Genomic DNA, 21456 nt, shown 5'->3' on the forward strand with positions numbered 1-21456 from the left:
CTATGTGTTGCTTATTACATATAATCTAACTAACTTTGCTAATAATATTAGGAATCCATCTTCCATCTGTCTAGAATGAATTAGACACAAATATGGATATTTCAAAGTTGGGCCTCTTATTGAAGGTCAAATTTCTATATGCATGGCAAAGAAAGGGGGGAGAAAGAACAATCTACCACTAAGAAAGGAAAGAGACAAGAATAACAAAATAAGGGAGGAAAGAAAAGATAATATTAATCTTGTTGATAATTTAAACTTAGGTTCAATTGTCATTATTATAAAATCCTAGATATGTCATTAATTTAATATAAAGATGGTCGAAACCATATGTCATCAATGTAAAGGATGTCATAATCACAATTACAAGATGTTAAAAATAGATACTCATTATAAAATTTCATAGTAATATTACATTCATATCTTTTTATCATTTAATTTTTTTCTTTTTCAAAAATAGAACTTCTATTACAGAGGCTTTGCTCCCATTGGTTTAGAGCTCTGTCTCTCTCTCTCTCTACACCCTAAAAGGCATCTTCGATACCTCAAAACTCCTCTAATGCTTCTTAGATTACATCTTGATTATGTATATGAAATTAAGAACATGTGAGGCATTATTATTAAAGATGGGTTTCCATAGAAGCCAAGTTTACCTAAGGAAAGATCCAACTATATCAGGAAAAATATGATATGTTTTGGTAGTGTATCTATGGGAGATTGAAAAAAGATATGATTTTTAACTAACCATATAAAAAAGTAAGTGAATGGAATATGGAAATGTTGCAATGAATTGTGTGAGATTGGAACATATATAACCAGTATACCATGAGTTACAACTCTCATAATGGAGGTTTGGCGGCAGACATCTATCACATTCATGGGTCTTATTTTGTGGAGAAACAAGTCCCCCCTCCCCCCCCCCCCCCCCCACCCCAAGCAACATATAGTAGTCAAGGCATGGAGAAGTCACACTATCAAGCACGTACAATATCCTTTTGGAGCACAAGGCATAATGGAAGGATTATAAAACTAATGCCATTGTAGAGTTATTCAACTAGTTTTTAAAAGACAACTTCAGAGATTGAAAAAGACCACATGATATACAGATATGAGAATCCAAATGGCCATTGCATTCATAATGTGTATACAAAATTACCTTTTTCAAGTATCCACTAGGAGAAATATGGACTCTCTTTTTTGCCCCTTAAGGAGTGAATAAACAAAAATAGGCCTAACTAATGAGAAAATTGGGATTCTAGATTCATGTAATATTCCCTCAACAATAAAATAAGAAAAAATGTGGGGAATACAAGGATGTCACTTTTTGAAAGTTTACGACTCAAATTTTCCTTTTCTCATTTTTTTATGTTTGACTTTTCACACCTCCCCTTTTCAATTTTTCCTTCTTTCTTAGGTGGAACTTAAATTTATCATTTCTCTTTTCCCACTTTTTCTTTCTTGACGAAATTTTGCAACCCATTGTTGCTTGCTGTATCTATAACCATGTGAAATTTCATGGCCTCTACACAAACATAGAGTGAGTTTCACATGTTTTATGATAGTGAAGCTTATTTTTCAAAAGCCCTAAGATTTTCTTAATAAAAATTTATAGGTAAATTATTCTCTTCCATATATGTTCTATGGTAAAGTTTTATCTCGTTTGGAAAAAACTTGTATAAGTTATGTGTGTGCTCTGACATGAACTTTCTTTTGTTTTGGTACTCTAAGAGTCTCTCATAGTCAAGAACAATTATATTTTAAACACTCAACTTCTTATTCGACATCTTTAGGTTTCTCTGTAAACAAAGTTATAGTTTTTTTTTTGTTTTTTGTTGCTCCATAGTTAAATTTTGTCTCATTTGGATAAAATCTATGCAAATTATATGCATACTAAGCTTTCCTTTATTTTTGTACTCCAAGAATCTCCCACAATGAAGAGCAATGATTTTGTAAAAACTCAACTTCTTCAACATCTTTGGGCTTCTCTACAAAGAGAGCCACAAGTATATTGTCTTTTTTTTCTTTTATTGCTCCATGGTTAAATTTCAACTCATTTGGACAAAGCCTATATAAGTTATATGCATGCTTTGACCTAAGTTTTTTTTTTTTGTACTCAAGGAATCTCATAGTGAAGGAACAATGATCTTGTAATAATTCAACTCCTTGTTCAACATCTCTAGGCTTCTTTGTGAAAAGAATTACAAGTACAATGTCATTTTTTAAAAACTGCTCCATGCTTAAATCTCATTTCATTTGGAGAAAAAAATTTGTAAATTATGCATATTCTAAGTTAAACTACCTTTTGCTATTGTATCCTAGGCCTCCATCTTAATGAGATACACCTTTTGTATCCTATGCCTCCATCTCAATGAGATACACCTGCTGTCTAGAAATCGACTTCTTTTCTAATAGCCTTAGGGTTGATGGCTACAAATTTTCTCAAGTACGTTGCTCTCTATAGTGATTAAATATAAAATTTTATTTCAACTATAAGTATTTTTTATGAATTATTATTATTGACATCTAGTTAGGATCAATGGAAAGAAATAACTAGTATAGATTTGAACATTAAGTTTGTAGCATTAATTTATTTTTATATTTAGAAATCCATAATTAAAATGCTATGAATAAGAAAATATTTTGTTAGTTTTTTATCTCATTAGGATCATTTTATTTAGATTCTAAAATCATAAAATTGCATGAGATAGCATCAATGCTACAGTCTCAGGGCATTGCATAACATTAGAATTGCATATGTGAAATGACAAAGGGATGCTTGTGCATGAAAACATTGTTATACTAATGATTCTATATAAGAATAAACTTATTTACACTTAATAATAAAAGCACATAAAAACTTGTTGATTAGTAACTTTTGTGTTTGGTTAATATAGATGTCTTCACGGAGGAAAAACATTTGTAGCATACTTACAATGGAGGTCTTCAACATGAAAGATAGTAGTGGTAATTGAATTTGTGATAAATACTATAAGTTGGATTGGAGTTTGATGCATCCATGTACTCAAGGGAGTTTCAAGTTCAAGCATAAGGATGTTGCGAATCCCAACAACAAACATTAGAAAGATAGAATTTTAGAGTTCAGAAAAGTATTTAATGAAACAAATACAATAATAGAAGTGTTGATTCAACATGTTTATATCCATAAATAAATATGTGTACATGACAAGAACTACATCGCAAAATATAAACAAAACAGTAAGTTTCTAAATTTTATCATTGTTTATTCTTTTGCATTAGAGTTGTTTTTTATCATCTTTATAATGTTCTAATTCAAGTTTGTTTTACTAATAGCTTTGTATCCATCAACTTTGCATGAATAGCAAAATGTGGAATGTTTGAGCAATAAGATACATGTTTGGCATAAACACATAGGTTATTTGATCTATGATAATAACTCTGCAAGTCAACTTACGACTCAAAATATATATATTTATAATTCATTGTATGTAGTAGAAAGTCAGAGATTACAGCATATCCCATTGTCGTCACTATCTAGTTGTGAATGATTGATTGGTAGCTTGGAGTTGTTAGGAGCATGTAAGTCCAATATAATATTTGATATCAATAGTGCTATGAAACCTACCACAGACTCGTATGAGAAGTGAGCTTTTTGAATGAGCATTTGAGCAAGCTTTTTTAGGCGACCTCCATTTCTTATTCCACATAGTCCATTTATTCCTCCTCTTCTCCTACGCATATATCAAGCATCACTACTGCTCCTCCACTACCACCACCACCACCTCCAACACTACCTCCACCACTACTACCACTACCACCTCCACAGCTTCCACCACCATTGTCCCCACCCATGTTTCTCCCCCCATGTTAAGTGCCTCAAGTACAACTCTCTCTCTCTCTCTCTCTCTCTCTCTCTCTCTCTCTCTCCAATTATTCTCTCTTTATTTTTGCTTCTCCCCATCTCTATCTCTCTTTCCCTCCCTTTCTCTCTCTCTCTCTCTCTCTCTCTCTCTCTCTCTCTCTCTCTCTCTCTCTCTCTCTCTCTCTCTCAATTAGCAACTTCTCTATTTCTCCCCCTCACACACACACACACACACATACACACACACACACACACACACACACACACACACTCTCTCTCTCTCTCTCTCAATTAGCAACTTCTCTATTTCTCCCCCTCACACACACACACACACACACACACACACACACACACACACTCTCTCTCTCTCTCTCTCTCTCTCTCTCTCTCTCTCTCTCTCTCTCTCTCTCTCTCTCTCTCTCTCTCTCTCTCTCTCTCTCTCTCTCTCTCTCTCTCTCTCTCATTTGCTTAGCCTCCGATACAAATCCATGTTATACATGTGTTTTTCACAATCCTCTTAATTTTGCAAGGGTAAAGACTTTGCAAGAGATCCATTGTCTTAGACACTTTTAGTAGTTAACATTAGGGCGATAAGAATATTACATTGTTACTCCCACATGCATATTTACATTCGTATACCTCTCTCTTTTATGTGCATGATTTACAATTACCCTAGTCATTTGTCCACCACCTTGCCTCATTGTTTGTTTGCCAATGTGGGCTACTTCCAATATTTTTAGTTTGAGTTGTTGGTGTTGGAGATGGAGTTTTGTATCTTCCAATCTCTCACTTAATAGTGCCTATATGGAACCAATTTCCCACTGCCTAAGTCCAATCACAAAGTTGAGTCAAATGAAGTTCCTTATCACAACCTCTTCATGAAGCTTACCCAAGATCATCTGAGCACAACCTAGGCTATTGTCTGAATTTTCCAATAGTAATAACTCTCCCCCCATGTGTCACGTGTAGTCCATTGCAACTTTGTACCTTGCACCTCCATGGCAATAGTTGGAGAGCTTGGGCACATGTGCTCTTTTGCTTGATTTTTGGCTGAAAATGTGCCTATCATAGCTAATTAAAAAACAAGGGTATATGCAAGGCTGGATTGTGCCAAACCTTGCTTGACTAGTGAGGTGAGCCATAAGCACATGATATGTTATCAATAGGAAGATGATGATGACATGGCACGATTTATATGGCTATCAAAGCTTTCCTAGCTATGCAACCGAATATGCTTCATCAGGTTACGATTTAATATTTCATTTTCATTTCATCTTGAAATCGTAGGGTCCTACTGCTAACCAAGAAAAAGAAGATGAATTCATCCTCATGTGCCTAAGGTAGGAGCCACAATCACATTAGTGTGGTCATTGTATAAATGCATGGGTCACTTGCCACACTATTTTTGAACTTGGACATTCCAATTCCTTAGATCATGTCTAATATTAATGGTTTTGATTGAAGGTCATTGTCTATGAAGGGTACTAGTGCATTCACTATAATATGCTCTAACATGAATTGGTTAGAAAGGGGTTGTCTAGGCCTTTTCTTTTTGCACATTAAAATATTGGATCTTCTCCAACAATAGAGCCCCATCGTATTCCATGCATCCAACTCATAATATGCATTGAATGGTTGATCCCTCAACGCACGTTGAAATTCGCATTATGAGGGACACTCAAGTCATTGGCACATGAACACTCAACTCCAACACACAACTCATCAACACATGGACACAACTCATTGACAATCAATGTTAACCTTTTGTGCAAAAGGGCTACAAAAGCAAGAAGCAACAAGCAATGAGCATATGCGCAAGGAAGCAACAAGTGTCAAATATATGTGCAAGGATCAAGGAGAACCCAAAAGTGACAGCGCGAAGATACATTGACCACATCTAATTGGCAGAATTCAAAGCCTGGAGTAAAAAGTACTCTTCAAGAGAGAAAAAATAAAAAAATAATACGAAGGCATCAGATGCTCAAAAAAATCAAGAATTAAATCAATACAAAAAATGTTCAAATAATTATTTTTAAAATCATTCTTGAGCATCGGGCTCACTCCCATGCAAATTATAAATTAATTTGCGTTTAAGAGCATGTGAGTGGAGTAAGCTAGGATGTCGAGATAGGTCACAAGGCTCTACAAGTAGGCATGAGGAGACCACGGGCGGTGGCTACCCTTGAGACATAGACTCAACACAAATCTTAAATCAAAGGTCACATATATATGGTGAGAAAAACCTTATTGTAACTATTTCATCGACTAATGCAAAGCAAGATTATCTCTTGTCTTCTTCACAATCTTGTTTTGTTCTTTGTGTGGCCATCTCTTGTATGCAAGATCTCAAAGAGACAATGAGAATCTTCTGAGAACTTGTGAGCTTGCTCTTGGTAACTATAGCAAAAATCCATTGCTTCCCCTCACCTTCTTAGAATCTTCCTAGTCTAAGAGGTGGAGGAGTAAATACTTTGTTGCAAAGATAGAGAGGTAGAGGGGGAAGAGAGTGTGAGAAATTGAGAGTGAGAGATAGAGAAGGTAAACTTGAATCATCTTGGAGGAACAAGTGATAGAGATTGACTCTTTGCATGCAAAGCATGATGGAGCAAGAAGTGATGAGCTTTTGATAGCATGCATCGATGGAGATGTCAAAGCTTGGGAGCTCTCAATGGACATCTAAACTACATATGGTGAGTTCCTTTGCATCCACTATTTTTCTTTGGTTGTCTTCTTGCTTCACGGGTTGTGAATTGTCATATGTGACAAGTTGAATGAGTGAGATGAGATGGTAGGAGACCTCACGAGGTGAGAGACTATGAGCAGACTTGGCTTGAGAAAGTGCATGATTGATATTCTTCTTTCCATCTAGATTTTTAGCACGTAGGCAAAGTAACCTACATAAGCCAAACAAGGTTATCAATCATCACAAAACAAATTGACAAGTACAGGGCAAGGAATGACCCTTATAGCTTTGTTGAATAGTTTGAACAAGTCTATGAGGAAAATAACCTCTTGGAAATGAATAAGAGAGCGTAAGATTTTGGGTTGTGCCTTGGGGAAAATGGCCAAACTTGGTTCACAAGCCTGGATGACATAAAAAAGGACAACTTTGATACTCTCAAGATTTTGTACATCAAGTGCTTTTTGGAGGCTGGGTACATTGATAACCTGATCATCAAGCTCATCAATGTGATCTAGAAAGACAAAGAGGAAATTTGAGACTGTCACTCATGTGAGAAGTCTCTATAAGAGGATCCAAAAACCTAAGAGACCCATGGCTAGGGCAGTGTCAACTGTATTTATCAATGGGATAAAAAATGAAGAATTGTATAAGGCTTTGGCTAGCAACTCAAGTTTGCAATGAGATGTTTTAGCTAATGTGTATGGTGAAGCCATAAGGGTGGACAATTTGTTGAGGGAAAGAAGCAACAAAGCTACACAATTGACATAAATTTTTACTATCCATACTAAAAGGTCCACCATTCGTAGAGCAAGCAAGAAACATCTGAAGCATAGGAAAAAGGCAAGAGTGTGGATTTCTCTCAGGAGATGTCTAACCTCAAGCCAGAGATTATGAATCACCTTGCAAAGACCTACTAGAATAAACATTCAATGTGTGCATTGAAGTGACAATCATTTGCTTGTAGAGTGTCCTGAACTAAGACTTATGATTTGTGCTAATTGTGGCAGGTATGGGCATGAAGCTATCCATTGCAAGTTGTCTTGACACCTGCCATACCAGCAACCTTATGAGCTACATTATCTAACAAATTGCCCATTCCAATTTGATCAAGGAGCTCCATTAGCTCTCCTAGCGCCCAATGAGCAAAGGCCAATTGCACCAAGGTTGGATATTAATCCAACCGGCATACCTAGACCCCCAACACCAATCATCAATTTTCCACAAAGAGATGCTCTGGTGCATTATGTAGAAGAACCACATGAGGAGGAGCCTTATGTGAACCCTACATCTCATAGGATGAAGAGGGAAACCCAATCCTTATGGACTACATGCTAGAAGTAGCAGCAGCTGCCCAGTATTATGCATATCACTCGAATGGTTGCTGTTCAATCATAATGGACATCTCTCCCATCTTGAAAAGAGCATACACCGGTGATGGTAGCCCATAGAAATCTGCCTACGTGTGATCAACACCAGGCTACTGAAGTGGAAAGGCAAAATGCAAATGGAAAACAAGGCGATGCAAGTGGTGAAAACTTCAGTCGTGATGTTCATCTAGCATCTAGCAGAAGAGGGGTAGAAACTGATAGTATTTCAGAACATAACCAGTCTTTCTATAGTGATGGAGTTTCAATGCTTCACAGTCGTGGATTGAATAAGCTAACACTAAAGCATGAAACAGCTCCAATGGATCTGGACAAGAATCCATTGAAAAGAGCCGTTGACACTTAGGCATGGCATGCAAGCAGTCGCATCTTAGGTACAGGTAGCAATGGGCTTTTTGAGGAGAGTCAGACTCAAAATGAAAGTTCCAACTGGCATTTCATGCACAAATAGCTCTCTCAACTCGAATTGCATCAGATTTAGAGAATATGTTCTCTGTTTGTTAAGACAATCCCTCTGCAATGCTTCCTTTGATGGTGAGACATTAGTTTTCTACTGCCAAAGCTGACGGTTGGAATCATCCTCTGATAGTTTTTGATCACTAATATAGAGATCTTTTGCTGAAGCCATATCTGTGTCTTCAATAGCTTATCTACAAATCTACAAATACCCTTCTGAAAGTGGAGGAAGAGCTGTCCAAGATTTTCTTCCATTTTGCCTCCAACTTTTAGAAGAAATCTTCAGTGCTGCCTGTCTTTAGGGTTTGAAGAAGAACAAAATACTTGTGAGGAGAGGTTGCTGAAAACACCATAGATGCTGGAAAGAAATCTTGAAGAAGAAGAAGAAGAAACGTTTACTCCCTAAAGCCTCTTCAAAGCCTTCAATAATGGTGCTCCACTTGTTAAGAATGAAGAGTAAAGAAAGTTTCTAGCATGAAATGCCTGTAAAAACCTCATGGCTGAAAGCTAGGAGAAGATCTCTGCTGCAACTCCATGAAAGCTTGGCAAAAGCTTAGAGAAAGAGGAAAGGAAGACCTCTTTTGAAAAGTAACCACAGTTGAATCCCAAACTAAGCCCGGTTAACCATCCTTTACCCTAATTACCTCCAATTTTGCATAAAATTTGATGACGTCCTGCCATTTAAGCCATTATCCGCCATATCTGACCTTGGATATCTCCAGATGCAGTCTCTTACTAACTGTGGATGTCCTGCAGCACTCCACTTGTCACTGTCTTGTACCATTTTTTTTTTCTGAAATTGATTTTGAAATAGGAAAATGGGACTGAAAATGGAAGAAAAAAATGGATCAAAGACTCAAGCTTATTAGGAAGACCATGAATACGAAGTGTCAGTGTAATAAAGGATTGGGGTAATAGACTAATGTTCTTTGGAAATAGAAAGGAAGTAGCTCAAGTAGAGATGGATACTTCAAAGACCTTACTAGTCAACCTAGATTTTATCTCAGCCATGCTCAAGAGAGAATCATAGAGTAGCCCCAACTATAGTCCATTAACCAAATATATTCTATGTCTAGAGGATGAGCAGGATTGGATGCATATACTTGCAACCATTGACTTGCCATTCTCTTACGATGAGGATGATTACAAGAGGGTTGAGAAAAATGCAAGCACCTTAAATGAGGGGGATAAAGTCCATGCACCAAGGGATGCCTCGCTGCCTAAATAACTTTGTGCTAGAACACAAAACTATTGCCTATGGCATATCATGTTCCAACAAAAAAATTAGAGCTACACAAGGTCATTGAGTATATGATAAGAAAGCTAGCCTACAACCATGTAGTCAAACTCTCAGAGATCATGGAAGAGACAAGGTGGAAATGGATTAGAGTGCATGATCTGAACCTACTATACAATTGGGCTCTACTAAGGAACAATGGAAACTTGTTGGACAATGAACTTGTAGAAGACTCAACGAGCTCTTGAATTCAAATCCCCCATTCCTTCTATCCTATTTCTTTGTGGAACCAAGATTCTTTTCAATTTTTGTAAATTCTTGGTGATCGCCTCCCCCATCAATCAAATTTCCATCAATCTAATTACCTCCAAGCTCCTTCACTAAAATCCCCTCTTCGATACTTGCAATTAAAGACCATCACCCTGAAGAAGAAAGTTACAGAGGTCGTGGATGCAGGAGCTGCCAATAACGCTGCAGACAAGAAATAGAATGGCGAGTACAGGGATTACAAACAAAGATGTGAATACAATCAACCAAGCACCCGTCATGGATCTTTAGGTACCATTTTTTAAATAAAAATAGCTAGCATGCCTTCATCTCATGAATGGGCAATAAAAGCTACATTCGTGAAATAAGATTTTATTCAATTCTTACATATAATCTTTTTAAAAGACATCGTAACCACAAATTCCAAGGGATAACTTGGGTCTATATAGATGAACTTAATCGCGTATAAGGAAGGCATTGTGTCCCTAAAAGATTTAATGTTTTTTTATTTGTGTTGATCGAATGAAACCTCTGATGGGTAATCACGAAAGCTAATCCCTGGTATATAAGAGACCTTGAGATGAAATTGCCAATGGATATTGCTCATAATTAAACTAACCAAGTTTTTCTTTTACTGCAAGCAAGGACCCACAAAACTCCAAAGGGGTTATCCTCAATAAAATTTTTGTTTAGATTCAGTATAACTAGATTTCGGGAAATGAAAAATCTAGGAAGACTATTGGAAGGTATTGCCACTTACACTAATTTTGTCACTTATGCTAATTTTCCTCGATGTTATTATTTTTGGAAAGAAAAGACTTGTCTTGGAAATAAACTTGTTAAAAAGTTTATGCATAATGCATTCGAAATAAGATGTTTGTGATTGTAAGTTAGGTACTAATATTTCCTAAAATCATCAAGCTTTAAGATGGATGACTAAGTACAGATTGCCAACTGAGGCAGTATTTCGGTGAGCACAGAATGTTGACTGAGGCCGTGTTCTTGATGGCACTAGAACTTCCCAAGACTAGTGTGAAAATAAAACCTACTCCAATGGATTTTTCTTTCTTTTTTGTTTTGTGTTAGTGAGTTTAGACTAATCATGACTCGAAAGGTCTTGTCGTAGAGAATTCTAGTCAGATGACAGGAGGAGGTGAGAATACCAAGGGGCTTTGGTCAAAAACTCCCTAGGCTCTTATGAACTGCCAACTACCCTTTGATATCCAAACAGTGTCCTGGAAGTTCCAATACTAGTTGGGGAAGAACTTGGAGAGAATAATACCATCGAACAAGAAAATATTTGTAAAAAGTCATTTTTTAGAAAGGAACTATTAAGAAGGAATTACTTTACTCTATTTTTGTGTTGTGAGTTAAAGGTGTGTAACAAATTGCATCAAAGGATAATTCAAAGAAGTTGTTTTTATATGTTGAACCTAAAGTGATAGATAATTAGGTAACTAAAAGCTACTTTCTCGAGGGAAGTAAGAGGATGGACCCCGACGGGATCCAAACCTATGGTTGGGTGGTCTTGGTTAGACAAGATCTTTCCTAATAAGGAATAAAAATCACATTTTTTTGATAGACCATTAGAGATCAGGAAGCTTGACTCGTATCACTTTAGAACCCTGGGCAGAAGGGATTAAAGTGTCATACTTCTCCCATTCCCTTGAAGCTAGCACAACATTGTTAGATATGCTCAATGCCCCACCCTCATAAGGTGCCACCAATGATCCATGATGCTCAAAGTTGTAAGGCCCTAAGGCCCCCATTATGAGGAGAAGCCAAATGTGAGCCCGGACATTGGTTGAGTCCTGACTTGTATATCAAATGAGGTCTATGTGACCGGATGGAAAAAAGGTGACCATTGTGGGTCTAATCTTTGGGTTGGATTGAGTAGTTAAGCTGGTAGCAACTCGAGGCACATTGCATCGAGTTGCGGGGTAAGTGAGTTAAAAGGGGCCCCTATTTTGGGATCTGACGGTAAAGGGAATATTTCCTGGCCAACTAGTGGAGGCTCATATCGTAGGTCGGTCATGCCGACCTAACCACCTTCAGGGGGTATAAAAGCTAAACCCCTTCACAGCCGTCAATCATCTATCTTTCACCTAGTCAAAGTTGTTCTAGCTAGCCCTAAGCTCTTCACCTATCTTTTGTCTAGATCACCATCTAAGCTTCACTGTGGAAGCACACGGGTGGACAGAGCCATCTATGTATCAACTATTTGGAGCTAAAGAAATTTTCTATATGTTGTGTACTCTCTATCTCTATCTCTTTCTCAGATCCTGTTCGCTGCACCGTGTAATTTTTACAAATGTAAGTCCGCTTTAGTCAGAAATTCCAATAGGAGATGGAATCTTGAACCACTAATACTATTTAACTGTTAGTAATTGATTTGACAAAAAAAACTTAGGTTGATCCTCGTGGGAATGGTCGAAACTTCCACTGCAGAGTAGACTCAAGAGAGCTTGGTTAAGCAAACTCTAAGGGTTTTCATAAAAATCTCAGACGGCGCTTCTAGGGCATCTCTTGATAGACTACTAAGAATGTACCGCCAAGAAAAATTCAAGCACACACGTATTAGAGTGCACATTGATATAAGATATGATGCAGGTAAATAAAACTAGTTATATTTATAGCATATAATATCTTTTCCTTAAATAGTGAAATCTTCTCTTGTTAGTATATGTTCTTGATTTTCGGTAGAAAGACAAATCTTGGAAACGATTCTTGATTTTCCAAGTTATGTTTATGTCAGCAATGTACTCCTCTAGCTTTAGCTAGAGAAACTAGATGATGCAAATATTAGATCAGATATATAAACCTTCATCCCTATATTATGAAAGGTGATGGATGCTAAGCAGAGGGTATTACATTGACGCAAACCGTCTTGCTTACCTCCAGAATAATTTAAAGAGGTTAAGGTGGATGGAAGCCCTTAAGGTTGCCAAGATTTATCTCTTCCATGAGGTGAGAGTAAACTCAAACATGTTTACTACAGGGCAATAGGTCAAACTAAACCGATACATCTATGAGGAGGTTACAAGGTTTATACCGGCTGATCGAGTCATGGTTTTAGGACACTCCAATTGTCGCAACTACAGGAAAGATAGATTACCTGATCTTCCCTTGAAATATAGATTTCTAGATATCTATTCTCAGAATCCTAATTACTATGTGATGAATGTATCACAATGCCATGCCTAGATTGTGGTAGAAGAACATTTTCCAAGAATAACATGAGCTCTTGAACTACTCGAATAATGTACTTCCTTTTATTATTGTAAAAAAATATTTTTGTCCATCCATTTGATAAATCAGAAATAGTGGATAGATATTATTCATTTGATGAAACTTTTTTGATTAAAAATTAAAATTCTCTTTTGAAGTATAAATCATGATCATTATCAAAAGGACAAGTAATACACAATTTCCTTCCTTAATTAATGAGGTAGATTAAGTAAGTAAACATGTTTCTTGAATATGGTTGGAGAGAAAATTGATCATAAAATTGCATAATTCTTCAAAACATCACCCCAAATCTCAATATAACAGAAGCTCAAGAGAAGAAATTTCTTCTCAAGCAATACAAGCCTCCAGAGTTTGATATTAAAGGGAGAGACATTCCAATTGAAGTAGAAACATGGATAGAATCTATGGAAGACTATTTCACTACTATAGGAACTACACTGTCAAAAACATGCCATGATCGCCAAACTAAAACTCACAGAAGATGCATGTCTTTGGTGGAAACAATGTTTCAAGGACCAAAGAATGTGTAAAAATTGTATCACTTGGGACAAGATTAAGGACGCTGTGCATGGGAGATATCTTCTATCCACATATCAAGCCTAGAAGATGAATGAGTTCTTCAACCTAAAACAGTTAATCCTAAGCCTAAAAGCCTACTACTCCAGATTCATAACACTTACTAAAATATGCATCTACGATGGATATTTCATAGCAAGTATCCAAATTTTGCAATGGTCTAAATCTGCCCCTGAATACACATCTTGAATCAATGAGGCCATCAGATTTACAAGATGCATTGATTTGACCAGCTCCAATAGTTCAGGAGATCAAATAAAGGCCAAGGAATGCAAAAATTTGAAATGAAAACAGTTAGAATAAGGGCAACTTCCAAGGTTATTCAAAAAGAGCCCAAGGGCAGTACCAACCAAATAAGATAAATAAGGCCAACTTAAATGCAATGGGAAGCTTTATACCCACATGAAGGAGCAATGAGACTCCAATGTGCTTCTATTGCAAGGAACCAAGATATTTCAAGAGGTAGTGCCCGAAGCTTGGCCAAGGTCAGTTTCATGGGCAAGGCCAAGATGCCATGGGAAAGATTGCTAGAATAAACCTAAAGGAGGTTATTAATGATAAAGATCCCACAATGGAATTTGATATGGAAAGAGCCAAAGTACACACTACTCTCAATAAGAGGGGTCCAAATCGCCAATTCTCAATAATTCAAACACTAGCAAATTATCAAGGTAAACCCTTTCAAATTTTAATCGACTGCGGAAGTACCAGCTCTTTTGTATCACCAAAATGTGTGAAAAGGCTAGGCATAAACACTACTCTTGCACCTAGATTGCTTGTCAAGTAAGCAAATTGCAAATAAGTTCTATCAACACAACAAACTAGCAAGGTCGAATTTAACTTGGGTGGAAATTCTTCCAAATTATGAAACTCAGGGCTTATGAATGTCTGCTAGGAATGGATTGGTTAATTCCAAATAAAAAGGGCAAAATCACATTCCAAAACTCAAAGGGAGAACAAGTAACCACTCAAGGAGAAGTAGGGAACCCTAAGGTTCAGCTGGCTAAAGCCTCCTGAATAGTAAAGGGACTGAAGAAAGGATTACCCGTCTATCTAATTAAACTCAACAAGGCCCTATAGGATAGTGAAGCCTAGGATCAACTATCTTGGCTAAAACAATATACATATGTTTTTCTAGAAGAGCTGATAGAGCTCCGACCAGCAAGGGAAGTAAATCAAGAAATTCAACTCATTCCAGGCACTGCCCCTGTTCCCAAACGGCCCTATCGAATGCCAATTCTTAAAGCCATTGAGCTAAAAGAACAACTCAAGTAGCTTCTAGACCAATGATACATCCATTCAAGTAATTCACCATGGGAAGCCCTAATACTATTTTAAAAAAAGAACGACAGAGCACTCCGCCTTTCTATCAATTACCGTAGATTAAACCAAGTGATATTAAAAACAAATATCCAATTCCTAGGATAGGTGAGTTGCTTGACTAATTCTAGGAAACAAAGGTCTTTTCAATCTTAGAATAAGATATTATCAAATAAGAATTAGGGAGGAAGATATACCTAAAATTTCTTTTAACACAAGGTACGATCATTATGAGTTTATTGTGATGCCGTTTGGGTTAACAAATGCTCCTGCCACCTTCAACAAGTTGATGCAAGACATCTTTTGACCCTACCTTGATGGCTTCGTCCTTGTCTTCTTTGATGATATCTTAACATATTCCAAGAATGAAGAAGACCATGGGCTGTTGAGATGACAAGCTCAACACATGCGGACATTGATGATGGACCGCCTGGTTAGATGGGTCCACACATCTACACTTAGCACGTCGGTGGTCATTATGACTCACACATGGCCACTGACTCATTACTTATTATATTCAGGTTGTTACACCTATTTACAGCTGGCATAGTTATAGCGCCAGTCGACTAGTGTAGTCGGTTATGCATTGTTTGACTTAGTAGGCCACTTTCCTTTATGTTGTATCTTATCTATACTTTGTGTACATTGTAAAGTGTTTGGAAGAAGAAGAAGAAATCAAAAAGAAAACGTTTTGGCCTCCATCTCTCTTCTTGTCTCTTGAGAGAGCTTCTCCTTGTGCATTCTGTGTGTGTTCGGCGCAGCATCTTGAGCAAGTCCCTCCACCACGCGATTCTTGAAATGGTATCAGAGCTACACCACTGAGAGAGGCTGATTTCAAAGGTTGAAGCGAAGGAGAGGAAGTAAGGTTTGAGCAAGCAAGCCACAGGTAAGAAGCTCTCCCATTCTTCCACTCTCTCTCTTGGATAGTACCTGTGGAGGCACCGGAAGTAGGGTCGAGCACTTGGCAGTCGTGGGTTTGGGTACCCATATCCAAGTGTTATGCTTGTAATAGCCTTGTGCTTGCAATAAAGTCTTGAGGACCTTTGACCGTTTGTCGATGTCTATAGCTTCTTCTCTGTTTCCCAGGTTTCAAGTATGAGTTCCTAGCCTTACGAGGTTGTGGTTGGTTGCTTCTTGGTGGTAGTCCTTGATATTTAGGTACCTATTTGAACTTGGGTTCATGGGCTTTGGCCTTCATCTTTGCAGTTTGCTGACATTGAGGCTTGGTGGGTTGTGACAAGTCACCACCCCCCTCCTTAGACTTGATGGTGGATTCCTCTATGGGTGGCTTCGCAGGCTTCGATGGAGTTGTGCTACCCTTGCTAAAAGTTGTCACGATGCGTACATTATTGATGGCGAGGTGAATGCCTTGTGACTCATAGTCGATGTTGCAATGCACCTGCTTTTTAAAGGCATTCCCTAATGGCAATTCCTTACCAACATATTTTGTGTTTAGCAACACATAAAATATTATGGGTATGCTTTTAGACTCGATAGAGGTTGTGACTTTGCACTTTCCTAAAAGTGCATATGATTGTCCCCCAAAAGGGCTGAGTTTAGTGATCATGGGCTGTAGTTGTGGTCGGTCTATTTGACCCCAATGATCATGAGTTAAGTTATTGAAAACAGCTCCCTCATTGATCAATGCATCGAAAGTATGTGCTTACTGGGAGTGACTATTATGCAGAGATAAGTGAGTTTTAGTGCTTCCTCATCCTCGCCTTCAAATTCCATAATTGTGGCAACTCAAACTTTCACAAGGAATCCTAGCATGGGAGGCTCGTGTATAGGAGGATAGTATTTCTTTATGCGACTACCATTGAAGAAGCCTATGCCCTCTCCATCTGTGACAGGGTTATAACAACGATACCTTTTTTGCTCTGAAGAGTATCCAATAAAAATACATTTTTCAGCCTTTTTATTGAGCTTCTTTCGTAGCTCATCTGGCGGCACATGAAAATATGCAACACAACCAAATACTTTCAAGTGTGGCACATTGGGCTTCTTGCCTGTAAAGCATTCTTTGGGGGTCATTCCATGAACTGCAACTGTGGGACAACAATATGAACAGCTTTAGACCAAAAATATTTTGGCATATTCTTTTCAGCCATATCAATGCCCATGCAACTTTTGCAATATGCCTATTTTTTATTTCTGCAACTCCATTTTGCTATAGGATATACCTGCAAGTAAATTTCCTATTTATCCCATGAGACCTCAAAAAGCCACTAAACTCATTAGAGAGGTACTCCCCCCCTCCATTTGATCTCAAGCACTTAACTTTCAAGCCTGTTCTTGTTTCAACAACTACCTTGAAAGATTTGAAGTACTCAAATACATCACTCTTTTTCGTCATGAAATATACCCATAGCTTCCTTGAATAATCATCAATAAATGTGATAAAGTATTTGCTGCCACCAAGAGATACATTCTGTGTAGGCCCCCAAACATCTGTATGCACTACATCAAGTGTATTTTTGCTCACTTCTCTCTCATGTGAAAAGGGTTGTCTTGTCTACTTACCAAACTAACATGCTTCACATACTTTATGAAATTTTGCAAATCTAAAAGAAGGCAACCCTATAACCAATCCTTTGGTTTGCATTAATTTTAGCCTTTGCACATTTGCATGTCCAATATGTTTATGGTGTATTTCAATGTCTACAACCACTCCTTTTCCTTTAGCATACATAACGACATTGCAGAAATTCCAACATCTAAAGTGAACATGTAGCCAACTCTACTTCCTTTTGCAACCAACCTACACTTATCATTAAAGCCTTCTACAAAACAACCTTTTGCATTGAATCGAACATGCAATCCTTGCTCCACCATTTGGCCAACAGACACTAGATTCTTTGTGATTGATGAAACACATAATACATCTATGAGACTCTAGAACTAAGTGATTTCTTGACTAAGTAGGCACACAAGGAATTTCACTAACCATGATATGTCCCTTGCACTAGATAGGCTCATAATGTGAATTACAAAAGCTTAGTCACTCATGTGATGTATATAATTACACAAGATACCTTAAGCACAAATGTAATTTGTAGCAGGTGTTAACCTTAGTGCAAGGGAAGGAAAAAGAAAGCAAAAATAAATCCATGAAATTTCAAAAATGCAGACCCGAATGGAGAAAACAAGAGAAGAAAAGGCAATAGGTGCAAAGGCAACCTCAAAGAAGGCAAAGGGAAAATGCACATTTTAAAATGTAAAGGCACCCCCAAATTTTGTAAAAGAGCACCAGGCTCCCTCCTGTACAAATTTAAAGAGTAGATGGGCATAAGGAATAATGTAAATAGAAGGGAATAGGAAAAGAAGACCTTGGCAAGATGCCCAATCATGTAAAAAGGGGATGGGTGCCCAAAGGGATAAGTGCATATATAAAAACCAAAAAGTGAATGGAAGAGCTCATTCTTGGTATGTGGTTAAAGTGGTTCTCTTCTTCTCTTCTCCTTGCTTGTGCTTGTGCTTGTGTTTGAGAGATGGAGTGTGAGAGGATAGAGCTTGAAGGTAGAGGATTGAGCTTGCTTGAGCTCGCATGTCGGATCATTGTGGAGCTACTAGAGTGCTTGAGGGAGGAGTCTACTCAATCGGGCATCAAGGTAAGCTCACTACACTCGTAGGATCGAGAGCATGCATGGCTAAGTGAGAGATAGTCATTAGTCACTTGATTGAAACACTTGAAATAATAAGTGGTCCGTGGGTCTCGGGGGTTGAGTGCGAGCTCCCACTTCATTTTGGTTCTATTGCTGAAATAAGCGGATTCAAGCTTAAGCACTTGCACGCTTCAAATCGAGTGTTGAAGTAGGGTTTCATCCCCAAATTGGTGCTTGATGTAGGTAGGAGATTTGGGAGTTTAATCTTCAAAAAGAAAGTAAGTATTTTGAATTTTTACTGAGTAGGCAAGTATGCTAATTCATTTTAGTACTTGAGTTGTGTTTTTTTTTTTGCATTTAGAGTAGGATAAGACCACAAAATCAAAGAGAATCATTTTAGGGTTGCTACTGTAAACATGCCCAAAACAAGGCAAAAAACAAGGGAAAAAAGGAGTTGAAATCCATTGACAAAGCAAGAGCACGAATGGGGCAACACTCAGCCCCACTAGAAAACCTAAGGGAAGGGGGGTGAAGGCTCATGTGCATTTGCAGTTGTAAGAGAGAGGGAGCTAGGTTTTCTTGCAAGTGCGAGAGACCAAAAAATCTATGTGGAGCGTTGTTGTGAGTGAGCATCGTCTTTGCTCTAGGTGAGTTACACTAGTTCCTTAGTATAGGAGCTTAATCCCAGGTCGTGTCAATAGGATTAGAAAGCATCAAATAAGCAAATCATCAAATTTTTGTCCTTTCTGGCAAAAAATATCACCACACTCGGCCTGTTTGAGTCAGGGACTTGAACAACCGTAGTCGACTGAACCCTTCTGGCTTACACTCGGCTGCTCAGACATTAGATTCGACCACTCAACCATTCAGATGACCACTATTTGGCCACTTTAATGGACACTTGGCTACTCAGACATTAGATCAAATGCTCGGATGCTCGAACTCGGCCCACTCGGCGATGTGTCATTCGGACAGTAGGGCTCGGCCATTTGGCCATTCGGCCCACTCAAGTCTAGGATTTGGACCACTTGGGCCGAATGTGAATTTAGGAAAATTTGACATCCCCAGACCTTGAGAAACCTGAACGAAGCTTCGAAAGCCTTACAGACAGGTTAAATGGCTTCCATAGACCCTGAGATTTCTCAAGGTCTAGGGATGTCAAATTTAGGAAAATTTGACATCCCCAGACCTTGAGAAACCTGAACACCTCACATTATTTTTGACACTTGAAGTGCACTTGAAAGCTGAAAGCTTGATTTCAGACCATGCAGGAAAAAGAGCACCACACACACATTGTGTACACATAAGTTGAGGGCTATTTGCAATAAGAAGGAACACACGAAGACATAATAAGTAGATTGAATCCATAATAGGAGATGACCCTTAAACTAACTAACAGGTGACTAAGAACCCCAAACAGTAGGACCAAGAGAGTCATGACACTGAAGGCTCAAGAGCATAGAAGGACAGACACCATTGGAGACACATTGCTATCGGACTTAATAAGCCAGCCTATTGGAGCCAGAAGACACTGACATGTTAGGATCTAGCTCCAACTGCGACAATGACCAGCTCAATTTGGGAGATTTCCCAATTGATATCCAATAGATGGTTAATAAATATGACTTACGAACTAGGACGGAGCACCATGGTAGGCCGACTGAGGACATCATAAGGAATCAACCAGGGATCCAAGAGCTAATCAAAGATCCCTGTAGTGTCAAAGCAATTAGAAAAATACCTACCAGTGGAGCCCCAAGAGGAACACCAAGAAAACGAGGAATCTACTACAAGAAAATCTATCATATATCATCAACAAATATCTTTTTCATATTTTATGTGATCATAACAAGGAAAAGAACACTAGGAACAAGAAATCTTCATACAGCTTCATAGAAACAGTTCTCCCACGGCTTTAATTTGAACCAAATTGATTATGCTCTTCATAGAATTCATCAAAAAATCATAAAGACACAAGATAATACACCACTTTGAATGGAAATCATCTCATAGTATTCTTCTTCAAAGATGCCATAGCTTTCTGTCACAATCTCTCACTCATATATACATTCTTTTGCATAAATTTGGCTATCTCTCACTTTCTCTCTCTCTCTCTCTCTCTCTCTCTCTCTCTCTCTCTCTCATATAGGCTCTCTCTCAATAGTACAATGAGACAATCAAGAATAATCATCCATAACTTGTCTTTGGTTGTGGATACCCCTCCTTGAAAGGGAAGTGGGACCCAAGAGGAAGAAGCTTGGTGGTGAGAGCTATGGCAGATGGAGAGCAAGAGCAAAGAGAGAGAGAGAGAGAGAGAGAGAGAGAGAGAGAGAGAGAGAGAGAGAGAGAGAGAGAGAGAGAGAGAGAGAGAGAGAGACTCAAAAGTGGGAACTCCCACAACCACAATGTGTGGCCAGGCCTTCCTTTATTCAAACTATCACTAAAAGAATAAAAAATAAGCGACTGTGATGGGCGCCCGCCATCTGCAGCGTGCAATGGCGAGTACTATTAGTGTAGTAATACACGAGCGGCTAGGCGGAGGAACCTTTACCCCCAACAACCTCCCACTTAAAGGGGAATCTGCCCCAGTGAGAGAGAAAAAAGAAAAGACAGTACAACATGTATACATGTACAACAGGATGAGGAAAAAGACGTCATCTCATCCAATACCCATCAATCTCCTGAGGAAGGCAAAGCGCTCGGTAGTGAGGCTCTTTGTGAGTAAGTCTACAGGATTTTGCTCAGTCGGAATCTTGACAAGGTCAACAGACCTGTCCTCAACGACCTCGCGAATGAAGTGATTCCTCACCTCAATATGTTTCATCTTTGCATGGAAGACC

The sequence above is a fragment of the Lygodium microphyllum genome, chromosome 13 (assembly GCF_053477565.2).
Source record: "Lygodium microphyllum isolate KBCC chromosome 13, Lygodium_microphyllum_v1.1.10, whole genome shotgun sequence".
In the NCBI taxonomy this organism is placed as follows: Eukaryota; Viridiplantae; Streptophyta; class Polypodiopsida; order Schizaeales; family Lygodiaceae; genus Lygodium; species Lygodium microphyllum.